Source organism: Jaculus jaculus, chromosome 9, assembly GCF_020740685.1.
Source record: "Jaculus jaculus isolate mJacJac1 chromosome 9, mJacJac1.mat.Y.cur, whole genome shotgun sequence".
Classification (NCBI taxonomy): domain Eukaryota; kingdom Metazoa; phylum Chordata; class Mammalia; order Rodentia; family Dipodidae; genus Jaculus; species Jaculus jaculus.
Window position 1 is genome coordinate 41,385,479 of NC_059110.1, and position 26,264 is coordinate 41,411,742.

The 26,264-nt window shown below is 40.0% G+C and overlaps 1 protein-coding gene and 1 pseudogene across 1 annotated transcript in view; both read right to left on the reverse strand.

The window, feature by feature from the left end:
• The window catches only part of Rnf217 (ring finger protein 217), a 121,693-nt gene that overhangs the window by 46,217 nt on the left and 49,212 nt on the right, over window positions 1-26,264 (reverse strand). The window lies entirely within an intron of this gene.
• On the reverse strand, window positions 20,392-21,435 carry LOC123463402 (annotated as a pseudogene).

Genomic DNA, 26,264 nt, shown 5'->3' on the forward strand with positions numbered 1-26,264 from the left:
TCTAGCAACACTGTGACATTTGGCAGGAAAAAGCAGCTTGCAAGAGGTGGCAAAATCAAGTCAAAAGAAGTGGTTTTTCTAAGAAAGATTTGTATGATAGGAAAGTACTGGCTACATTCAATATTAAAAATACTAGTCACAAGGAACCAAAAATTGAATCTTATATCCTCAAGGGGCATGTGTTTGAGGTAAGCCTTACTGATCTGCATAATGTCAAAGTTATAGTTAGAAAATTCAGTGTATTTACTGAGGATATTTGGGTCAAAACTGTCTTATTAACTTTCATGGCAAGGATTTTACCCTTAAAAAATGTGTTCCATCCTGGGAAAATGTCAGGCTATGATTAAATCGCATGTTAATATCAAGACTTTCAATGATTACTTGCTTCATGTGTCAGACTAACCAAAATGACCCAACACTCAGATAGATTAGACCTCCTACACTCAGCACCCACAGGCGCATCAAATCCAGAATAAGGTGGTGAGACCCATGACCCAAGAGGTGACTTGAAAAAACTGATTCCAGAAAGCACTGGGGCAGACACTGAAAAGGCTTGCCAGTTGATTTATCCTACAGATGATCTTTCCTGGCAAAGTGAAAATGATGAAGCCCAGGTTTGAAGTGGGAAAACTCACAGAGCTTCATGGTGAAGCAGCAGTTTCTAGGTCTGGAAAAGGTTAAACTTTTAATAAGTCAAGGGGTAAGACTGACAGATATGAGCCACCTGTCTCAGAATCTGTTTAAAATTCAGATTTAAAAAAATATTTAGTTTTGAGAGAGAAAAAGGAGGGGAGGGAGGGAGGGGAGAGAGAGATGGAGAATGGGCACGCCAGGGTCTTCAACAGCTGCAAATGGAACTCCAGACAAGTGTTCTCCCTGTGTGCATGTGTGACATTGCATACTTGTGTCATTGTGCACCTGGTTATATGGGACCTGGAGATTTGAACATAAATTCTTAGGTTCTGAAGGCGAGCTCCTTAACTGCTAAGCCATTTCTCCAGCCCAGATTTGGATTTTTAATAGTGGCAAATGAAAGGTCCTATTCATAAAAATAAAATTTTAAAAATCAATAATGGAGAAAAATTGTATGAGTAACACAAAGGAAAAGTATTTGAAATTTTCAGCATCCAGTCATGACTATATCTTGGAAAACTAGGAATACATGAAAATTTCCTTAAGACAATGATATTCAGAAAACATTCAGTAAACATAATAGTGAAATACTGAATGCCCTCTCCTTGAGTTTGGATTAGGATAGTCATGCCCAGTGTCACTGTTATTTAACAGAGTAGAGCTCATGGTCAAAGCAAGAAGACAAGAAGAGGAAATAAAAATAGAATTAGAAATGAAGAACTAAAAAATCTTTTATTATTTGCAGATTTCATGATGTAAAAAATTCAAAATAATTTGCAACCTATTAGAATTTAAATGTGAATTTACCAAGTATGTTGAACATATCAATAATATAAAATAAAACATATTTCTATATGCTAGTACCCAGAAATATTAAAATAATATATAAGAAACAATGCTCCTTGTAATAATATAACATCCAACAAGAGTGAATATAACAAAATATCTCCACATAGAAATACTTGGAATGTTTCTGAGATGCAAAGCAGCAAGTAAATGGAAAGCCATACTGTTGTATTCTTTTTTTTTCTTTTAGACTAGAGAGAGTGAGTGAGTGTGTTGGTACACCAATGTTTCAGCCACTGAAATTGAACAGAATTGAATTGAAGATGCTTGTGCCACCTTGGGAGCATAGCCGACCTTGTGCTTGCTTCACTTTTGTGTGTCTGGCTAATGTGGGATATGAGGAGTCCAACGTGGGTCATTAGGCTTTGCAGGCAAGTGCTTTAATTGCTAAGCCATATATCTAGCCTGGGACTGTCTTCTTGTACTGGAAAGGACCATATGCTGTCAAGGTGTTAAGTTCAATGCACATGAAGCTACAGACCCAGGCAACTTCACTTCAATAAATTTCAAGTAGTTTTCACTTTCCTTTCTTCTTCTTCTTCTTCTTTTTTTTTTTTTTTTTTTTGAGGGGTAATGCATTCAGAATTATAAGATAATTTTACAATACATACATGTGGCTAGTCATGACACTTGTTATGTTGTGAATCCTTGGGTTTCCCAAAGTTCATACACTGTCAATGTGAATGCTAGGATGAAGGGCCTTGGAGGGTGATTAGGTCATGAAGGTACAGCCCCTGTAAGTGACATGAGTTTTCTTCTACAAAAGGCTTAGAGAACTGCTTCTCCTCTTCCATATAAACTGTCTGTGAGGAACAGGCCCTCACCAGCAGCTTCAGTCCATGTTCTGCTGGCTCTCTGTCTTTGGGTTGTGTAGCACAGTGATGCTCCATGGCACGAGTAGGGGCAGAAAAGCCCAGTTCATTTACCTCCTGACAGCTTAAAAAAAAAAAAAAAAACAACAACAAGGAAACTAGGAGAGGGCGGGGCTTGGCTGAGGGTTTCATCTGCTTCAAGAGCATGGCGCCACCTCCTAAAGGATCCATCACCTTCTTGAAGCTCAACAGGCAGATTGGGAATCAACAAATGGCCCCGGGGAAACATTTAAGATCCAAACTATAGCAGCTCCTTAGTTTGTGGCATTTGGTTATCAAAGTTTGAGTGGACTAAGTCAACACCTTGATCTAGAAAAACAGAGCAGTAAAACTTGTTCTACAAGATTTATGGCTAACCATAAAGCTGCAGTCATTACAACTGAGTGCCTGGCAGGAGGATAGGTAGCAGGAGAGAGGACCAGGAATGAGGACACACTGGCAGGAGAACAGGTACACAAGACCAGGGAAGGAAAAACAAAAGCCCTCCCATACCACAGATGCCGTAGAATAGTGGGCTGGACAGTTTTCTAGAGACATCATTTTGATAAGCTTAAAATTCCACTCAACTCTCTGACCATTTAGGAACTTCAGCTGTGGGTAAGTTTTTCCTTGGCTAGGCCTGAACTGCCTTGGCCCAGGCCTAAGATCAGGCCCAGGCCCAGGCAGAAATTTTCTAGAGACATCATTTTGATAAGCTTAAAAATCCACTCAACTCTCTGACCATTTAGGAACTTCAGCTGTGGGTAAGTTTTTCCTTGGCTAGGCTTGGACTGCCTTGGCCCAGGCCTAAGAGCAGGCCCAGGCCCAGCAGAAAGGGCCACTAGCCCTTACTCTCCACATGGGCTCCTTTATCCTCTCTAGCTCCCCAAACAGCAGAAGCTCCTTGAATTTCCTTTTCTTTTCCTTCCACAGTTTTTTCCAGGCCCTCTATGTCGATGCCTTTCCTTGGCTCTGTACTTCCCTCAATAAATAATTTAATAATTAAAAAACAGAAATCCAAGCAACATCTCAGATCAGATGAACTATAATCTACATATGAAAGGTAAAAGAAACAAAATTTCTAAAGATGATAAGGAAAAATTTTTTCACAACTTTTTGTTTTTTTTGATTTTTCGAGGTAAGGTCTCACTCTGGCTCAGGCTGACCTGGAATTCACTAGGTAATCTCAGGGTGGCCTTGAACTCTTGGCAATCCTTCTACCTCTGCCTCCCGAGTACTGGGATTAAAGGTGTGCGCCACTGCGCCTGGCTTTTCACAACTTTTGAGAGTGAATGGTTAGTTACACAACACTGAAACACCATAAAATCTGATAAATTAAGTGAGTACAATTTAAGTCTGCTCACCAACAAATATTGTTGAGAGTAGAAACACAAAATTATGGGATAGTATTCACAATATAAAATGACATATTTTATATATCCAGAATAAATCAGAACTTCAAAGCAATTAAAAAAATACAGATAACCGAACCAACAAAAAATGGTCAGGATGCGCTGCAGAGATGGTGTAGTGGTTACGGTGCTTGCCTGCAAAGCCAAAGGACCCAGGTTCATTTCCCTAGGACCCATGTAAAGCCAGATGCACAAGGTGGCACTTGCAATTAGAGTTCATTTGCAGTGGCTAGAAACCCTGGAGCACCCTTTCTCCCCCCACCTCTCTTTCAAATATATAAATGAAATATAAAAAGTTTTAAAAGGGAGAAATGGTCAGGATACATAATAGACATCTCCAAAGACATGATGTCCTATTCAGGAATGAACACCTAGACATACACTTGGCTTCATGAGTTCTTAGACAACAGCATATTAAAGCCACAGTAGCATGTAATTCTGAAAGAATTAAATGAGTTTGCCTACCCCTTAAGGATTCACCAGATAATATTTAAATAGTTCAAATAACAATTATAGAATTCAGATATACTTTCCCACATACAACTGCCCTTTCTAAATAAACTTTCCGCTTTTCATGCTATAAATATTCATGCTTGCTTACTGCAGTATGCTTAAGCATTGTATTTTTGTGTATATGCTGTAAGTCTATGTGCCCTTGTTCATGGGTGAGCACAGTAAGGGACACGGTACACCTGTGAAGGGCAGAGTTCAACTTCAGGTTTTCTGCCGTGTTTGAGACAATATCTCTTGTTTTTTGGAAGAACAAATGTAAGAACAAAAGAACCATTGGTTATTATGTTTCTTTTCCATCTTGCATACAGTATTGTATGCAAATTCTGTCCCATCTCTTCTTGCTGTAAATGCACTGGGATTACAGATACCTATCACAATGTCCAGCTTTTGCATAGGTTCTGAGCTAGGTACTCAGGTCTGCACAGCAAACACTTCATCCACTGAGCCATCTCCCCATACCAAATGTAAGCAGTTTAATTCATTTTCAATGCTATAAATTCCCAAATTCCCAGTAGTTCAAAAACCAAAATATGCCATTAACAAGTGTCTGTGTTGTAACTGTCCTCTATTCTACTGACTCTCCCTTAAGAGGTTGGGATTTACCTATAGAAACATTTAAAACATATATGAAAAATGCTTATACATTTTTTCTATTCTTTTAAGACCCAAATGTTAGTAAGTAATATCCACCTTGGTTTCTTTACATGATAATATACCGTGGAACTATTATCATAGCAATATACAAGGAGGTTCTTCATATGTCTTTTTAAAAATTTCTTTTCCATGTGGAAAGGGATCTACACATGTTACATTCACACATCCATACCTAGGAAACCAGTCTGTTTCTTAGAACATTTAGTAACTAAACATGGGATCTTATAAATCTACTAAAAAGCTGAAAAAAGCCTACCTTTTTTTTCAGAGCAAGCTTTATTTTTTTTGTCTCCATTTGTTATAGTTTTACTTTCTTGAAAAAGAAATACAGTGCTGTCTTTTTTTTCTCTCCTACCATTAAAATGTGGATCCTAATGATATGTTTACATCAGAACTCCTGAATAAGTGCTTGCTTGTAAACCAGGAACTCCTGCCACCGTCTGTCACAATGAACTAACAGAGACGACGACGTATTTGCTGCATGTCATATATTTGCCAGGCACTATTCTTAGATGTACCATCAATTCATTTATTCCTACCATGATCCCAGGAATAAATTGAATAATTTTCACAAGATTACTTAGAAACAACATACTGGGCTTTAATTCAAACCTGGTCCCTGCCTGAGTTTGAACACATGGACGCTGCCTCTGAAGATGCATGCCCACTCTCTGCAAAATGAGCCACTTGGAATAAGGACATGTCACTGGGCCACAGAGAATTCGCATATGCTTCCTCAGAAGCAGTGATGCCAGGCTGTGCACTACCTTGATAAACATGAAATGACTATGCATTACCCTCAATCTGTGACAGGCAGATGGTCTCCAAGCTCATCTGGACTGCCATCATTCAGCAGCAGTCCTCTGAGACCCTTTCTGTCATCCATTTCTCACCCAGGACTCATTTCAAATTTTTATGACTCTCATCAGGGACTTAAACTCCACATTTCCCTTAACAGATATACAATCAACCAGCTCACCTCCTACCTGACAGACAGACTACAAGGCAAAATGGTTAGCTAAGAACATCTTCAGCTTTCTGTTCCTCACTTATGATATTATGAATGTTGACTGGAGACTTCACTATCCTTTTTTCTTACCCTATCCCACTGAAAATAATAGCCTCTAGGTCCATCCATGTTATAGTACATGACAGAATTCCCTTCTCTCTCTCTTTTTTGAGGCAAGCTCAACAGACTGGCATTTTTTTTTTTTAATGAGAGAGAGAGAAAAAATGAATATGAATGAATTGGCATGCCAGGGTCTCCAGCCACTGTAATCAAACTACAGATGCATGTGCCACAGTGTACTCATGTGTCCTTGTGTTCTTGTATCACCTTGTGTATCTGGGCTATGTGAGACCTGGAGAGTTGAACATGAGTCCTTAGGCTCATAGGCAAATGCCTTAACCACTAAGCCATCTTTCTAGCCCCCTGTTTTGTTTTTTCACTTTTTAAAAATCCTTCTGTTTTATGAATGTTTCATTGTATACACGAACCAAATTTTTCTTTATTCATTCACTCATCTGTACACAGTAAGGTTGTGAGTCTCATCTGTAGTGAACAAGGTTGTAATGAGCAAAGGACTATAGACATCTCTTCTACCTACCTACTGCATTTCCTTTGGGTAGATATGCAGTTGTATGGTGATGAACACTGGATTATATGTTATTTCTAGGTTGTTTTTAGGAGCCTCCATACTGTTTTTCATAATAGCTATATAATTTATATCACCAGCAGTATACAAGAATTCCTTTTAGACTGGAGTTGTACTTTTTTTTTTTTTTTTTTTGAGGTAGACTCTTGACCTAGCCCAGGTTGGCCTTGAATTCACTATGTAGTCTCAAGGCTGGTCTCAAACTCATAGCAATCCTCCTGTCTCAGCCTCCCAAGTGCTGGAATTATATGTGTACCATCATTCCCAGCTTGGAGTATTACTTCTAAAACAAAATTCTGAGCATGACATTTTAAATCTTATGGAAAGACTATCCTAATCTTTCAAAACAATATCAAGTGTTCTTTTGGCTAATGACACTTGCTCAATTCTTTTTATTTGCCCTAGTCTATAATAACTGCTTGTTTTTCCATCATCCTACAAACTGTTTGAGGGTAAGGACAATGTGCTGCTTGCTCATGCATCTCGATACCCTGCTGACTACCTGGCATAGGGTGGGTGCATAATAACTATTTGTTGAAATTCAAGCAGAGGTTAATATATCTTGTATGAGGCTTTCTATGTAATCATCAGGTAATGATTCTTAAGTTCCAGTAGGCTAACTGGCAAGCAGGAAACAGAGATATGTGATAAGGGAGACCAGGCCACTAGCCCAAGAGCAGCATTAATCAAGGGGGGACAAAAGATGGTTTTAAACCAAGTGTAATGTAAATTTGCAGGTAGAGCCATCAGCATACGGTTCTGGACCACTTTAAGGTGCTCTGGAGAGAGAGGAGACAGGGAAAATGGTCTTGATCAGTAGTTATAAGAGGATAAATGAATCAGTGCTAAGTACCAGTGTAGAGATTTGATTCAGGCAAGAAGGCCAGTCCCCAAGGGATCACCCAGACCCACAGTTTCCTATGACCTCAGCTGCTACAGCTGATATGCTAACTGTAAGGAAACAGTGGGATGAAGGAAAGGGAACTCCTCTGGCACCTTTGATCCATTTGCTTATCTTTGCAGTCCAATCCCCCAAAATATTGTTTACAAAAGCAATATTAGGACTGTCAGGACTTGGATATGACATGTTCCCAAATGCTCAGACATAGAATTCTTGATCTATGACACCTTAAGGAAATGATGAGATCATGAGCTATTTATCTTCATGAACAAATTAATCCATCTGTGCGTTCAAAATTTAAGGAGATTGTTGGGAGGTAGTGAAACTGTAGAAAGTATAGCACGGTTAGATGAAATGGGTCCCTTAAGGCATGCCCTGGAAAGATATACTGGTGCTCAACCTTTCTGTCACTCTTGTTTCCTGGCTACCAAAAAGGCATCATGTGCTAACTAACTTACTGCAGTATAGAAAGAACTGATCCATCTGACCATGAACTAAAATCTCTGACATCATAAGGCAAAATAAATCCTCCCTTGGGTTATTTTTCTCTGAAGTACTTGTCATAATGACAAAAAGTTAACCAACATAAGCACTGAATAGTTTAATTTTATTAATATGTTAGTTATAAAACTTTTACTGGCTGACTCAAATCCCAGTGGATTCCTACTGCATTATAATGGAGCAACATACAATTAATATAAACGTTGAATAACCTCCTATTTCATGAGGTAGAATCAAAACATATTTACCTGTTTCCCCCTTAAACCAAAAGCTCTGGTAGTCATAGTAGGGAGACACAACTTGAACATACTGGGGCCTGGAGAATAATGTTTGGTGACAGACCTGGGGGAGGATGGGCTTACTTGCTGAAGGTTGCAATATATGATCTTCCTAGTATTATTTTTTGTTGTTGTGGGTCACACAGTGAAAGTGAGATAACTTGTGTTCGCAAAGCTGATTTTGCACAGGTGATTTGGAAAACAGGAAAGTTGAAAACGTGGGCTTTGTACTGTCATGTAAATTCAACCAATATTAACCATATCTTGTATATCCTTAAAATCATCATTTGTATCTTACAAGTATCTTTTTATATTATTTACATGTAATTCAGTTTGTGCCTTATCTTTCCTCATGAGCATAATCTGAGTGTTGTCCATGTTTTTAATGCCTGCGATCACTGTATGGCAGCCAAAAGCACAGACTGTTTCTGAGTGGAGGAGACGCAGTTAATTTCTATAGGAACACTGTTCCAAGCTGAAAGCATTTTGAGAAATGTGGGATGAATAACTTGGTGCAAAAAGCTTTTCCTGTTTTTGAGCTTATTTCTTTAGGAAAGATTCCGAGAAATAGAATTATTGGGTCAAAGTGTGTAAATATTATGAGACTGTTAACACATATTGCCAAATTGATTTCCAAAAGCTGTAATTACTTATACCACACCATACTAACCATTTTGTTACCCCTTTCTCTGATGAGGACTGTTAATTTAAAACTAGGCATATAAACAAAATCAATATATAACACATACTCTCTCTCTCTTCTAGACTTTGCCCTTTAGTTTGGCAAGCAAAAATCAACATCATTATTATCTTAATGTAAGTCTATATGACTAATTATAAGCAGTAAGACATGTTCGTGTGTTTGTTTGTTGGCCGTTCTCTGTGAGCTTTCCAGCCATGTGTTGAGCTGTCAGTGTGCTGCACATCCCATGCAGCATTCATGAATACCATCTAATATTCTATGTGAAGTAAAAATAATTTCCAGCAAGAGAAGCCAAAGCAGCAAGCTTGTATCCAGAATCTGACCCTGAGCAGATGTTTACTTGGCAACAGAGCTGCAATAATTAACATCAGAAAGCAGGGCAATTAAAAAAAATCCAGTCAGATCTCAAGTCTATGAATCATAGTTCTGTAAATGGCTCAAACCATCTGGATGACCAGGGTCCAGCTCTCCATTTTGGAAATACAAAGGACCTCTGAAGACCATGTGCTCACAGCTTTCCACCCCTGTGCCTCTTAGCTCACTCCCATTCTCTATCTCTTTGATCCAAGAGTCTCAAGCTCTCTTTCCTGTGGTATCTACTTTCCTTAGACACATACTACATCTTATTTATTTTGGTGTACTAGGGAGCACCAAGACCCTGTCCTGTTTACAGTAAGCACTTAGTATTTATTTGTTGAAATAAATTGAAACAGAACAATCAAAACTTTCAAAGACATCTGACCCCAAGCCAGAGGGAGTCTCTTGATTAGACCAGGAGCTGTTTATCATGAGAATAAACAGCTCTGTCTAAAGTCCTGCTTATAGTGGGATATCTGGCAAAAGAAACTCACTCCTGCAGAGCTGCACATTAGGAGTGACAAGAAGCGAGGAACAGGCGAGCAGACCCTCGCTGCACTCATGGCCCCTTGTCCAGGTTACTGGGCTGCTCTTGCAGCCATGAGCAATGTTGCAACTTAAATCTGAGATGCAAAATTGGCAAAAATAAATAACTAGAAAGGATGCTAATGCACATAATTTAGCAGATGATTTTCATTTTCTCAAAGAACAGATGGTCATAGGTGAGTTTTATCAAGGGATGTATGCTTCAAATACACCAATGTGATCAGGGTTGGGAATTTAGCTCAGTGGTAGAGCACTTACCTAGCAAGCACAAGACCCTGGGTTTAGTCCCCAGCAAATAAATAAATAAGTAATAATTTAAAATATGATCACATATTTTCAAAAGAGTTAAGATCACTTTCTTTTATTGCTGAAGACTCCATATGCAGCTGACACATAAAATCGAACGGAATGGCTGGAAGCCAGGAGAGAGTCAGTCCCCAGACAGTTAGCGTGTCTAGTGCCAGAAGGTGCTACATGGGCAGGTGGGGGAAATGACCAAGATCTGTCCTAGCAACTCATGGTCTAACCTACTTAGCAACAAATAATCGGTTGTGATGCCCACACAAGTGTAATAGTGGCACACAGCCATGGTGGGGAACCAACTGCTCTTGATTTGGCTAACTGATCCCCTCAGTGGTGCGGGACCCATAGCTGCAGCTGGGAAACAAGTCAGAACGATATCCAAACATAAGCCCACTCTTGAATATCAAGCTACCATTAATCATGGGGTACAAGAGGGCCCACACCTATTAAACTCTCTATCAAAAAAGTAAGTGTTATCTCAATTTTACGGGTGCTAACTTACTCTCCGTTGGAGAATCTGCTTCTCTTTTTCAGATAGATGCAGATCCAAAGGAGAGAGCTGCCCCAACATACCTCAAAAGGGGCCCAATTGAAGCTAAAGAAAATTGGCAAAACAAGCAAGGGTGCTGTTTTCCTGATGAATTGGATACCAGCACAAAGGAGAAGGAGACCAACACAGAGAAAAATCAATTCCTACCAAATATCTGGAGCCAGAGCCTCAGAGGCCCCCAACACCTCAGCACTGAAGCAGACCAAAAATGAACCCAACATGGCTCAGGGAAATTTTGTGGAAGAGGGGGTGGAAAGAATGTCAGAGTCACATGTTGGGTCATGATATGCAGAGACATTTATCGTACCAATAACTGTGGACTAATTCCATAATGCACGACCCATTTACATCAACAAGGAGGGTCCATTGGGACAGGGTAGATCATGGATGAACCTAAACAATGGTACCAAACTGCCTGTATTTGCTGAAAAGAAAACTAATAAATTAAATTTAAAAAAAAAGATCACTTTTTGGTAAAATAAAATTCTTGAGTAAGGCCCCTAATTTTACAGGTTTTTTGTTTTATTTTATGGTAATGGTGATTAAACCCACGGCCTTTCACAGGCCAGGTAAGTGTTCTACCAACTGAATTATATACCCAGCTCCAAAACTATTTTCACAACTTCCTAACCTGAATTTGCTTCTTATTTCCAGTGTGTGTGGCAGGCGGTGTCTATGCATGCTTCCATGTCCATGCTCACATATGCACTGGCTAGAGTCAGCTGTCAGGGTCCTTCTCTGTCCCTCTTCCACTTTATTTCCTTGATATCTGGTCTCCCATGGGATCTGGAGGTCAGTTATTTTTTCAACTTGAATGGCTGAGCAATTCTGAATCCTGTCTCTACCTGCACCAGTACCAGGACTACAAGCACCCAGTGGAACATGCATCCCCATATTTTTTAAATAGAAAAGAACATGTACATGTCCATAAATGCCCATGCAATTATCTTTTTATAGCTTTTTATTTTATTTTAAATATTTTATTTTTATTTCTTTATTTCAGAGAGATATACAGAAATAGGCAGGTAGACAGAGAGAATGGGCGCGCCAGGGCTTCCAGCCACTGCAAACGAACTCCAGATGCGTGTGCCCCCTTGTGCATCTGGCTAACATGGGACCTGGGGAACCGGGCCTGGAACTGGGGTCCTTAGGCTTCACAGGCAAGCGCTTAACCGCTAAGCCATCTCTCCAGCCCATAGCTTTTTATTTTGAAACATTTCAATCTTCTTTCCTATTTTTTGCTTAATCAATTAAAACATTTAAAATATTTCTCATCAGGAAACACAGCAGAGATAAAATATTTTACCTAATATAAATTCCATATTCACATGTCCCAATTGTCCCTCAAACGTTTTATTCAACTTTTTTATGTTTTATGTACACCCATATATGTGCAGGTGCATAGGTGTGTGTGTGTGTGTGCTCACATATGCATGTCAGAACACTTCAGGTATACTCTCCACCTTGTTTGAGACAGGATCTCTCATTGGCCTGGAACTCACAAATTAGGCTAGATTGGCTGGCCAGCAAGCCCCTGGGGTCTGACTGTCTCTACCTTCTCAGTGCTGGGACTACAAGTGTGTGCCCACCTCAGTCTTTTTGCATGGGTTCTGGGAATCAAATTCATGTCCTCCTGTTTGTAAGGCAAGCAAGCACTTTACTCACTGAGCTATCTCCCCAGTCCCACTAGCTATTTGTTTAGCTATCCAGGATCCAATCAGGGATCACATAGTCTGTCTAGCTGCCTTTTCCATTTCAGCTGTTTCAGTCCTTCAGCTTAAAATATCATTAAGAATGTGAACAATGCTGTCCAGATACTTTGCAGAATGTCTCACAATATAAACTTGTTTATTATTATACTTTTAGAAAGCTTAGTTTGGGCTGGGGGCATACCTCAGTGGTAGAACACTTGTCCAGCAAAGACAAGGCCCTGTATTTGACTCCAACACAAAAAAATAAATAAATAAATAAAAAGCAAGCTGAGTTGAACATTTTTGACTTGTGTCCTATCCAGGCATCCAAATAGGAAGCATGTCTTTTCAATTTATCCCCTGAGTTACAGACAGACCTGTCATCTCTCTCCACTGTAAATGTGCCTTTCCCCTTTGTAGTAAGTACGAAAGCGTGAGCTGATACTTGTATATGTGAGTACAGTCCATTCCCAGTGGATTTCCTTCCATTCACGAGCTGTCTCTGAATCAGACATTGCACTGGGTGCTGCTAAGTGGTAACTTTTCTTGTTCTGTTATTCCTTCTCCATTTATTAGCTAGCATTCTTTTAAACAAAAGAGTATGCTTCATACCACTGGTTGGGTATTTAAAGAATAACACTGTTGGGCTGGAGAGATGGCTTAGCGGTTAAGCGCTTGCCTGTGAAGCCTAAGGACCCTGGTTCGAGGCTCGGTTCCCCAGGTCCCACGTTAGCCAGATGCACAAGGGGGCGCACGCGTCTGGAGTTCGTTTGCAGAGGCTGGAAGCCCTGGTGTGCCCATTCTCTCTCTCTCCCTGTATCTGTCTTTCTCTCTGTGTCTGTCACTCTCAAATAAAATAATAATAAAAAAGAATAACACTGTAGACTCAGCATATCAATTTTTATTCATAATATTACAATTTATTACCATCTTTCAAACTGTCCCAAATTTGTCCAAAGGGGACCTTTATAAATCAGCAGCTTTTGACAGGCCTGTATTAGTCTCAAATAATTCCTTGTTCTGTAGCTGGATTCAGCTGATTCTCTATAGAACACTGCCTCTTTTAGTGAGATACTCTTTGGAACTCAAGATCTGAGCTTTAGAAATGTGCTTTGAACTGTGTGTCATCATTGGACCCCAATGCTTTCAATCATGACCCCCACTACACTCTGCAGTAAGGAAACTGACATGGACATATTTTTCCTACTCAGTATGTATTTCAGTAGGTACGCTGTCCAAGCACTGTGAGTAGATATTTTCTGCCTTAGTTCCTCCAAGTGATTATGAGTAAATAAAATAAACAGCTAGTTCCTTTGTTTCTGTTCTTATGCTAATTTTAGGCTTGCTTTTAAAAACAATTCTTTTTGATTTAAATTTATTTGGGTAAGTACAACAATGTGATTCAAGAATCAAAACTATGTGGAAAGTATACACAAAGTATTTTCACTTAGATAGTACTTATACTAAGAAATAGCCACTAAGAGTAATTTTAACACACCTTATCCCTTCTACTACAAAGTGCCACTCAATGTAATTTGATTTGTCTTAGCCTTAAAAAAAACTTAATTAGTAGAATTAAATGCATTTGTAGCAAAATATTAAAATGAATAGTTAACACTATATGTAGCAAACACTATGCTCAGTGGTTTTGTGCTTCATTTCTTCTCTTAGCACTCATTGAAGGTTACTTAATCATAATTACTATAATTATCTCTACTTTACAAATGTTGAAACTAAAGACTTTATTATAGCTTTCCCAAAGTCACAAATCAACACTACTGTGTCTAAGAAACAAAGTTAGTTAAGTCATTTACATGATAGTGTTGATTCTACTTTTATCAAGTATATCTATATCCATACATTGCTTTTTAAAATTAATAAAGTTGGATGAGTGTGAAGATGCATGCCTTTAATCCTAGCAGTTGGGAGGCAGAGGTAGGAAGGAGGATCACCGTGAGTCTGAGGCTACCCTGTGACTACATAGTGAATTCCAGGTCAGCCTTGGCTAGAGTGAGATGCTACCTCAAAAAACCAAAACCAACAACCAAAAATTAATAAAGTTAAAAGAAGATAGTAGGGCTGGAGAGATCACTTAGTAGTTAAGACAGTTTCCTGCAAAGCCTAAGGACCTAGGTTTGACTCCCATTGTTCAGGTAAGCCAGTTGCACAAGGGGGTACATGTGTCTGGAGTTTGTTTGCCGTGGTTGGATGCCCTGGCATACCCACCCTCTCTTTCTATCTGCCTATGTCTCACTTTTTCCTCTCAAAATGAATAAAAATAAGTATTTTTTAAAGATAGTAAAAATATAACCAAGTTTACTTTCTATTTCTCAAAAGCAAAGAGTTTTTGGCTCTTGGTTATTTCTTTTGACATTTCCTTTTTTATCATAGTTTAGGGTTTAGAACTCTCATATATTTCTCACCACTTATTTCCCTTCATCTTTCTAGTAGTTTCATCATAAACTTTTATACACTTGCAATCCACATCTGAAATAAATGAGCACTTTTTACTATTCACCCATCACTCAGGACACCTATTTACTATTTATCCTGACAGTACATTGTGCAGAAGAGTTTGATATTCTCATGTATCACCACAGTCATGCTGAATTATAAGGACTTGAAATCTCCTTGTTATTTCTTTTTTTTTTTCCTTTTCTGGCTTCCTCAGTACTTACTGACCTATTACTAATGCTTCTAAAACTCTACAATTGAATTTTAAACATCTCTCACCTTTTCTTTCCCCATAAAAATAGCTAAATCACCTTATCCATTTCCATTTTCTTATATCTTATATTTCTTTTTCTCACCTCCCTTATTTTTTTCAGATCAGGTCTCAGTTTGTAGCCCTGGCCTTGAACTCAGAAAAATGATCGTGCCTTTGCCTCCTGTGTGCGGGGATCACATGCGTGAGAACACTACATGGGTGTAGCACTCTCAGCCCTTGTGCTGGATCTGCTCTACGGGTGCTAGACCTGCTGCTTTCTTCCTACTTCCTGACCTGCAGGCTGCCAGCTCTCTTGTTTCATTTCTGCTTTTTAAAGATCCTCACAGAGGAGCCATGAAAGCCACAGTTAACAGTGAGGTAGTAAGAAGCTAACTTGGAGATCTGTGAGCCTTTCTAAGCTGTTGGTAATCTTGGTTCACTGCCATGGTTCTGAATTACTTTCTTTAGGAAGAAACTTCCAACTTGATGCCTGGAGCTGGCCTGAAGGAGACTGGGGAGAGTGAACGTGTTCGTGTGCATGCCTCATCGATCTCTAGCTCATACCACAACAGGCAGCCTTCCTGTTAAACCTCCCATCTTCGTCCCTTAAGGAGACAAGTAACTGCCTTCTGGGAGAAATGTGGGGGTATGGCAGGAAGGTGGCATTCTTCTTCCTTATTAGATTTCCTGTTAATCCCACTTCTTATCTAATTCATGACCATCTTCTGAATATTCACATCCCATCTAAATCAAGAAAGAACTTTCTTTTTTATTTTTTAAAACATTATTTATTTATTTGACAGAGAAAGAGGGAGAGTGAGAGAATAGGTGTGCTAGGGCCTCTAGCCACTGCAAACAAACTCCAGACGTGTGTGCCCCCTTGTGCATCTGCCTAACATGGGTCCTGGGGAATCAAACATGGTCTTTGGCTTTGCAGGCAAATGTCTTAACTGCTAAGCCATCCCTCCAGCCCAAGAAAGAACTTTCTGAGATCCACAGCATACAACCATCTTTCTTCTTGGTTTTCATCTTATAATCATCAAGTTGCAAATAGCCTTGTTAAGTCAGTTATCTCTCCACCAATATCTAAAAATGAGCCTGGATTTCTGGTTCACTGTTGTCTTGTTCTTACTGTCCTTGTGAATTACAGCTCAAGTTCTGTGAATACTAACGTGCCTAAGATCTTCAACAAAAGCAAACAAGATGTTATGTTTTAATGAATCTTCTTTCACTCAAGAAGATTTGTCCCTGAAATGATACAACATGTTCATTCTGTTGTATCAAAATTAGGTATGAATTAAGCCAAAGTTTGAAAAGAAGATATTGTAAATATTTCTCATTTTCCTTAAAACCACTGTCCCTGGATTTGTATCAAGTCACTTGATTTGACAAAAGTAAAGATAACTGTAATTTTCCTTAAATGAAAGGATGAAGCTTGGCAAGAAATTATGTAAAATCCTGCATGACATACAAAACCATAAAGCAGTGGCACTGCATGGGTCTGTACTCCACAAAGAACACAGTGCAGCTTAGTTCCTCGAGCCTTATGAGCTCACACACTGCAGTGTTTGTGGTCATACTTAGAACACTCTCATTCTATTACCTGGGGGTACCCCGACAAACTTTAAACGTTTTAGAAAAACCTATCCAATGGAAATATATAGTAACAGCTTTTGTAAACTAAGTAAGATAAATGATCGCCTCTTTTATATCACAATTAAATGTTTTTCTACATTACTGGGTTAGTAACTATCTGTTTAATTACAACTTTTCACCATTGAATGGGCCAATTCATTATAATACTATGCTTGTGCCAAAATAACCACTGAATATAGTTTGAATACAAGGACTAAAGTGATTTCTACCTACAGTATAAAAATACACTCAAGAGTTACTTCCCATTTAAAAGTCAGTGACATTTGGATGTACACAATTGAGGAGTGGATCCAATGTATTTTAATTATAGGGTTACATACAACTGAGCTTAAATGCCTATATAAGATATGATCCTAGTACCAAGTGAGGAGAAGAAATGTGTGTAACATTACTTATAAAGAAGTATTTTTCCCAATATAGGTTATTCTTCTTATTTTGTTTGTACCTTCATGCAGCACTTATGTTTTCTATACCTCATTTGTGACACCACAGAACCTTAAAACAGCTTTAAAGAAATCAAATAAAATAGAGCTATAAAGTAGAGGAATATAAACACCTGTAGGCTCACATTGCTGATTAAAGGACCTTGGTCAGCAACACTCCTCCAATCAATCTCCAGTTGAGTTTAACTCTCTCATTATGCACACAAATAGAAAATAAAGTGTGGTATAGAGCTATTTTGTGGCATGGAGAGTAATATATGAAATCAGTGGGAAAGAAAAACATTTTTTCCTATATGGAAGCCTAAGAAAATGGTATGATTTTGTCACATAAAATACCCTGTGTGTGTGAAAGGCAGGTAGCTGACAGAACATATTTTCATACATTCATGCCAAGTTTTTCCACTGCAGTCCTACCCAAAGGTAGCATTTATCCCAACAAAAATGGAGAAGGTGTTAGGAGCAAAGTCCAGTTTCCAGAAGTCCTCTGCCAATTTTGTACACAGAATGTACAAAATTCCTGCAGCAATGGAAACAGTGAACTGCTGCCCACCAGGGAAGCTCAGCAGCAAACAGGAGGTCAAGGTTTGAATGGGGGACCACTGACATAGGTCTTCTCTGCCCAGCAGACACCAATATCCAACACTCAAAGAAAAAAGGCAGATTTTCAGCAAAGCTACTCTGTGTGCATGTTACAAATCTTGTGTCACTCATTGTTTGGGAACGTTTTCCACCAGTGTGGACAGTACTGACCAGGAATGTTCCTGCATGACAACCAAGAGCCTAACTTATAAGCTTAACTTTCCAAGGACAGCATTCTGAAGCCTATCAACTCTGAACATATTCCATTAAAAATAATGCTTTGCTATGCTGCATGTAACTCTATAGGAGAGAGAAGTCATCGATGGTAAAAAACAGCAGTGGATGCTGCAAGCCTTAAGATTGGTCAGCCAGGCTAAATGAACCAGCCCTTTGCTAAGTGGAGGCCTGCTCCATGGGAGGGAATACATGCCTCCTACTGAAAAGTTAGTCAAAAGTCTATGGAGGGGGAAGTCATGAGACCTAGGGGAGTAATACCTGCTATTGTCTGGCTAAATGCATATAACAAGCTCACCAAACTGTCCTTTAAGCACTTGTCTTAATGTTCATACCCATATGTTACGCTACTCTCAGTTTTGGTTACAGAAACTTCGCTTTTCAAATGGCAGTGACCATTGGAAGACTCAAAAGGCACCACAGTGCTGAAAAGAAATGACAGTGGAATGTTCAGCACTAAGACATCTCTATCACATATTCCAAGGCTCAGAGTCCATTGCAGAAGAGGTGGTGAAAAGAATTTAAGAGCAAAAGGAAGGGTAGGATTGCTTACAGTGCAATCTTCCAGACACAAAATGGCCTGGATATCCATGACCTCACCATGCCTGGTACTACCTACACGAGACTCTCATAATAGGAGGATCTGTTGAGAACATTATTAAATAGAGACTAATTAAGGGCAGAGGGTACATGGTGGAGGGGGAAGTGAGGAAGGAGCAGGTATTATCATGGTTTATTGTCTATAATTATGGAAGCTATAAATAAAAAGCTAAAAAAATGTTTTGTTCTGTTGATACTTGGGAGGTTAAAGCAGGTAGATATGAGTTTGAGCCTAGCCTGGACTACACAGCATGATGCTATGCTACCACCAAAGGTGGTACTGACCCACAAAACTTGTTTTGCCATAACCCAATTTGAAAACACAGCTATAGTCACATGTGAGTGTATGTATGTATATGTATGTGTGTGTATATATATAGACACAAACATGTATATGTATATCTGTATGTGTATACAGGTATGTATAGCTATGTTAGAAACAACTGCAGAAACTCTTATATTGACACTATCTTCTCCAGCATCTGATCTTCCCTCTGCTCTTCACTGAAGAATTTTCAGTGCTCAACATTTGGTCCTTATTTTCTCAACTGCAATTCTGTATTTGGATTTTTAGGAAAAAAAAATCTTAAGGTCTAGAAAAGTTGAAAGCTCAGCACAAACTTAGACATCTCTATCATCCCCTTCAAGGCTTAGCGGACATTGTGGAAGAAGGTGAAGACAGAACATAATAGCCACAGGGTGGGAAGTAGTACTTTGGAGCACTGCTTGGGATATGAAATGACTGGAGCATTCATGACTTCAGAGTGGCTCTGGTTACTCCCTCACAGTAATTCTTAGTGCATCAGCATTCTGACATAGAGGATGGAGGAAAACAAGATGAGATATCAAAGCAGAAAAAGGACTACTTGGAAAGAAAAGGGTGCTCAGTGTGATAGAAGAGAGGAGGCAAAAAATGGGAATAGAACAGGAATACAATTAAATATTCATGTATATTCATGTATTAAAATATTCAATAAAATGTTTTAAAATCTAGAACAGCATAAGAATAATGAAATAAATATATTTTCCACCTACTACTGTTTTATTTGCTTACAGACTTCTATCTTCTTTCTATACACCTACCTACCTATTTTTCTACCTATGGAGGTACTACATCTCCCCATTTTCTTATTTCTCTTTCAGTGACATCAATCACGGCTAACCTAGTAAGCCTTGTATTTCATTTGTAAGTCTATACTTTCAGATATGTTGACATACACTGTTTTGTAATTTGCTTTTAGACTCAACCTTTTTTTTTCAGCTTCAATCACTTTTTATTATACCAGGTCAAGGAAACAAACAGAATATATCAACATGGTCCTGCCTCTTTGAGCATAGATTCTAAACACACAAACCATTCTCATACCCCATGAGAAAGAAATCCACTCAAATGGATCTCACCTTTCACCAAATACTGCCCTTAAGATTCTAAAACAATTTATGTACCACTCACTGTACATGAGCCTTTTGGCAGTTACCAGCTCTAACAGCAGGCAGAGTTTAAAAACAATTGGAGAATATAACTGGCATTACATGTACCCTCTCTTTGTAGGACAGACTGCATAAGGTAGTGTGGCTGTGTGGAGGGCGAGGTCTGAATCTGTGACAAACTGCTGTTTCTGTTGGGGAATGACCAGTCAAGGCTCTTGATGTATCTACACTCCTCAGCTGACCCAGTGCCTTTATAGCAACATCAAGCAAGCCACCAAGTCTATACAGAGAGCTTGAATATGAATTTCCAGGGAGAGGCCAACTTCAGAAAGGCATTTCTTGGCACCCTAGAGCAGACAGGGATGGAAGTTGTGCCAGAGGCTGGAGAAGGTTGGGCTCCACCACATAGGTCCACTCTCCATTGGATCTCAACAGTGAATACAGTGCTATGTTCTTGCCAAAGCCTTTGTGGCAGTACACTTTGGGCAGGTAGGTGGGGGTCCAAGGGACTGCAAAGGCCAGGAATAGCACTGCTGAGGTGCAACACTGAAAGGCAGGAACCACACTGTACAAGGGAGGACTCAGGTGCCTCAGTTCCAGGAAATAGTGCCCGCCCACCAGTTCCACCAGCCCCATGCTGTACAGAGAGAAGAGCATACCAAGCCAGCTAAAGCCTGGGCAGCTGGAACACCTAATGTAAATCCAGGTTAGCAAAGGCCCCAGAAACATGCCCAGCTTCTCAGGATGGTAGGGCTTAAAATACACAGCATCTTGGAGGTGTGGCTCGCTTCTTCTTCCTCAGATGTTCCATCACTGGGAAGATCTGCTCTTCTGGAATGGTGTCATGTACGTAGTCTGGCTCTGCTGTGATGACTCCAGACAATAGACATAGTCCTTTTTGTCTTTCTCAAACAAGTTGGTCAAAGGGTCATCCCTGTAATCATCCTCAGTGCCCTTGTAGTGGTTGATTGACTTGGAGAGCAGCTTGGCATTAATATGGCTCACATGTCGTTCCACATCGCAAAGGAAGAGTTGGTGTCCCTCACATTAGGGACAACACTGCTGAAGAAGCCAGTGGAACTGGGACACCACTTGCAGTAGGGCATGGCCTGCCAGACAATGGGCATGGAGCCATTGGCAGAGGAATGCTCCTCAAAGTAGTGGAGGGCAGCTTCCCTTCCTTCAGGCTTTGCTGAAGGAATTCTTGACTCATTTGGTTCAGATGCCAATTGCGCAGATAGAAGTATGTGTGCAGAAGCCAATGACGGGCCAGAGGGGCCAGCAGGCCACATGCCACTATGGTTAAATGAAGAGCTGGACAGCAGTGCTGCCCCAGGAGAGTCCCGCAGCCTCTGGAGAAGCATGGTGGCTGGAGAGGTTGACATGCTCATGAGGTCAACATCTGGTCATGTCTGATCCGAAGAACAAACAAGCCTGCAACTTGGGCTAGAATCAAGCAAGTCAAACCCAGTGGCAGTGGTCAGCTCAGCGCCCACACCCTGCTGCCGAGGGGCTGCAAGGCGCCATCGACTAGTGCTACTTACATGGGTAGACAAATATTTTTTCAGTCTAAATGCTACATTATTCCTAAATTATACTATATTTTGTTATTCCATTCTCTTATTGGTAGACTTTGAGGTTGTTTCCAAATGTTATGTAAAAAAAATATAGCTATATGGCCAGACATGGTGGCTCATGCCTTTAATCCCAGCACTTGGGAGACACAGGTAGGAAGATCACCAAGTTCAAGGCTACTCTGAGACTACATAGTGAATTCCAGGTCAGCCTGGGCTAGAGCAAGACCCTACCTCAAAAAACCAAAATAATAATAATAATATAGCTATGAATATATATGTGAGTGTGAACAAGTATTTCCAGAAGTGAAATTCTTGAGTTTGGAGGGAGTTATGTTGCTTTTTATACTTTTTTTGAAGTATATATAAATCTAGAAAACATAAAAAATAAAACTGTATGATAGTATTATCTAAGTTATAATTCCTCTATCCATATTTATTACTATTTAATTATAAACCATAGCTATATAATTAAGTAAAGTATGAATAACAACATATGCTATCATAATGGCATTTTGATTATATCACAACCACCCTTTTTTCTACACTTTAAATGCCTGAATATGAGTTTCCCAACCTCTATTTAACCAATCTCTACTAGTCAACATTTAGACCATTTTCCATGTTTTATTTTTCTAGTATATAATATAGTGGTAAACATCCTATTCTGATTATTCTAATGTATTTATATATGTATTCTGATTATTTTCATAGAAAAACTTGTAAAATTGTTGACTTTAAAGCACAAGTTTTTTAAAAGACATCCAATTAATATATGACTATTTTAAAATCAACACTGATATTAGAGACTTATTATAGCTTTAAAAGTGAAATGTATCCCACAGACTCTTACATTTGAACACTTAAGACTCCAGTTGGTGGTGTTATTTGAAAAGGTCATGAAACTCTAAGGGGGTGACTACTTCCTGGAAAAAGTGGGCCACTGGGTCAAGCCTCACTTCCTGTCTGCTCTACCTCCTGACTACAGACTACATGGGACCCCACTACCTTACGCTCCTACCACTGTACATTCCCCACCATAATGGAACGTATTTCCTCAAACTTTAAGCCAGAATTAACTCTTCCTTCCTTAAGTCACTTCTTGTCATGTGTTTGTTTACTGAAAAGAGAAATATAACCAATGCATAGGGTTATAAACTAATACAGGCGAGGTTTACTGCTTGGTAAAGATATTATTTCAGTCCGTACAGTTAATGTGTCTCTTATTTTCTTCTCTGCAATGTCAACAATCTTACATGACCTAATAAAAACTAGATAAGTGCCAAGAAGTTGCCAGAGTGTTAGGGGGAAGTCTATATGCTCTAGATGTTAAATACCTACATGCTGCAGCCTCAATGTTGCATGGAAGGATAAAAGACAGTATAAAGTAGTATATTCATATACATGGCTAGAATATTCACACAGCCATAGGACCATTTTTGTCTGTGCACAGGTGGCCTACAGACTGAATACCAGGAACAGGATCAATGTGGTCTTTCAAGAAGCCAACACTATTACAATAAAGTGTACAGATGGCCTTGACATGACATGGCATTCATTTTCAATTTAAAAACTAATTTCCCTTTATTATAAAATGGGATCGTCAGGAAACTGTACCCAAAGGACATGAATAAGCCACTGGAAGAAAGAATTCTTTGGTAATGGAAAGTTTGGCTCTGGTGTTTGTTGCAGAATAGCTTCTGACCACAATTGGTTACAGATTAATTTATTGCTCAAGGCTGATCCTCTTGTGCCCCGTTAGATGCAATTAGCATAGAGACAGACTCATATCCTACTTCCTGAACTGGACTGACAGACATAATGTTTGATTGAAAGCTGTACCAAATAACTTAGTCACAATATGAAATATTGAAGCTTGATCTTACATCAATTATTTGATTTTTCCCTTTGCTCCTCAGCTTTCTCATCTTTAAGTACCCTGTAGAATTTTTCCAAGGATCCTATGAGCTAAATCATGATTTCCCAGCAGAGAACGGGAAGCAGTATGACGCAGTATTGTTAGTGATGGCTGTCACTAGTTCCCAAAGTCTCTTCTACCTATTCTACAGAGACATTTTCATGATGATAGAGAAAACTTTTCACTGCATTCCAGGCTCAACTGCTTAAGTTAGGGTCAGCCATTTTTCCCCATTCCAGAGAATTCAGAATGAAGGGCACTACCTGGGGCTGTCCAGGTGAGCATGCCTCTGGAGTTGTGTCCACATTCACTCTGAGTATAAGACAAAGACACTTTCTATTTAGACACTAAGTAGATAAAGGAAGAACATTTGCAGAAATGATGAAATACATTAAAATGTCACATCCATGCTGGTATCTCATATTTATTTGTGATTATTGATTGGTAACCATCTCTCCAAATTCCCACTCATACTTTTCTATAAGTTTGTCTTTCTCTATGTTGGACTGTATTAGATCTGCCACCTGGTCTTCTAGCTTAGATATTCTGTCCTCTCCCTCATCCATCCTACTGGTGAGATTTTCTAGAGTTTTTTATTTCATTAACTGTGTTCTTCATTGCTAGTAATTCTGACTGGTTTTTCTTTATTATTTCTATATCCTTATTTATGTCTTGTATTGCCTTCTTTATTTCATTAAATTGGTGTCCTGCATCTTCTTTGATTCCTTTGATTTCCTCTTTGATCTCTTCTTTGTTTCTTTTGATTTGTTCTTTGACTTCTTTGAACATATTTACAATCATTCTTTTGAACTCTTTCTCAGGCATTTCCTCTAACTCGTTCTCACTGGAGGACATTTCTGATGCATTAATACTTTTAGGTGGATTTATATCGTCTTGCTTTTTAGTGTTTCTTGTGTTATAATGTATATATTTTTGCATCTTGGATTAAGTTAATGCTTGGATTTTCTAGCTAGCTGGGTATTCTTAGCTGTATCAATTGATTTGATGTAATATATTTTCAGGGTAGGATCTTTAGGTGTTAGATGTAGCTCTTAAGACTCTCAGAGTATCTACAAAGAGGTTCTTCGGGGTTGAGTTTCCCTGCTATAGGAGTATTTAAGCAGGCTGAGTGGAATAAAGTACAGGTAGATTCTAAGGTTTAACTAAACACTGTACACATGCAATCAAAAACAGCCCCAAGAATGTATGCAAGAGTAGTTATTATAACGACCAGATCCTCTATCAACAAAGAGGTTAAGATTTCTGGTCTGTTGAGGGAGCCAAGTCAGCTTGTGACCAAGTGAGACCCTTCCTTGGTGCAATCCCAGTTACCTTGGATGATTTTGGTCTCAGTCAAGTTGCTGCCTGGGTCATCGGGCTGCTGTTCTGATTTCTGGAGCTGGGCACTGGCTTTTCTAGCGGGGCAAACTGAGCCTGGCAAGTGTGGCCCTGCAGATCAGCACCCCTGCTGCTGGAACTGCTGCTCAAGCTGCTGCTGCTGGGTCTGTAGCCGCTGCTGCTGAAGCTGCTGCTGCTGCTGCTGCTGGACCCACCGCTGCTGCTGCCTCTGCTGCTGCTGTAGCTACCACTGCTGGAGCCACCACTGCTGCTGAAGCTGCTGCTGCTGTGTCCACTGCCGCTGCTCCCACAGAAGCTGCTGCTGCTGGGCCTGCCGCTGCTGCCGCTCCTGGGTCTGCTGCTGTTGCCGCTCCTGGGTCTGCTGCTGTTGGGTCTGCTGCTGCTGCTGCAACTGGAGCTGCTACTGCTGCGGCCGCTGTTACCAGTGCCGGAGCCACTGATGTTGCTGACGAACTCTGCTTCTGCTTGCGTCCTGCTGTCGGCTCAAGTTGGCGTGGCCAGGTCCCGGGGCCGCTGCTCTGTTCGCAGGAGATGGGTTCAGGCAGTGGGGGAGGGGAGGGAGCCGCAGCTGCTCTGGGTCTCTCGCTGCTCCATGTGTTCTTCCACCCGCGGTCTGCTCCTCCGTTGCTCACTGCCGCTCTCCCTTAACGTTTCCTGAGTTGCGGAGAGCGCCAGTGTGAGGGGAAGCTCCCGCACCTGGCTTTTCCTGTGGCTGAAGCCAAGCCTGGCGGCTTTCTGGTGCGCTGCCGCCGCTGCGGTTGGCCGTGCTGATGGAGCTGCTTTTGCTGGCCTGTGCAGGCTCTGGATGCTCTGGATCTCTTCTACTTCTCCACTGCCACTTCAATTTCTTATACACCTCACTTTTTAGTAAAAGTGTATATTTTGCTGAGTTTTCTTGGTCTTTTTTCCTCCCTAGGCTGCTTTGGCGTGGTACCTATGCCACCATCTTAACCGGAAGTCCAACTCTATGATTTTTAAAACAATACTGTATTACAGTTAAAATAAACCAGCTTCTAGAGACAGTTCCCAGACAGCACGTCTAATGCTGGAAGATGCTACATGAGCAACTGGGGGAAAATGACCAATATCTCTCTACGAAATGTGTGGTCTAAAGTACTTAGCAGCAGACAACCTGATGTGACCCTCACACAAGTGCAATAGTGGCACACAGCCATGGTGAGAAACCACCTGCTCTCCATTTGACTAACTGATCTCCTCAGTGGAATGGAACCCATAGCTGGAGCTGAGAAACAAGTCAAACTACAATGCAGATAAAGTGATGTTCTATTATAACTTTTTTTTTTAATTTATTTGAGAGCAACAGACACAGAGAGAAATACAGATAGAGGGAGAGAGAGAGAATGGGCGC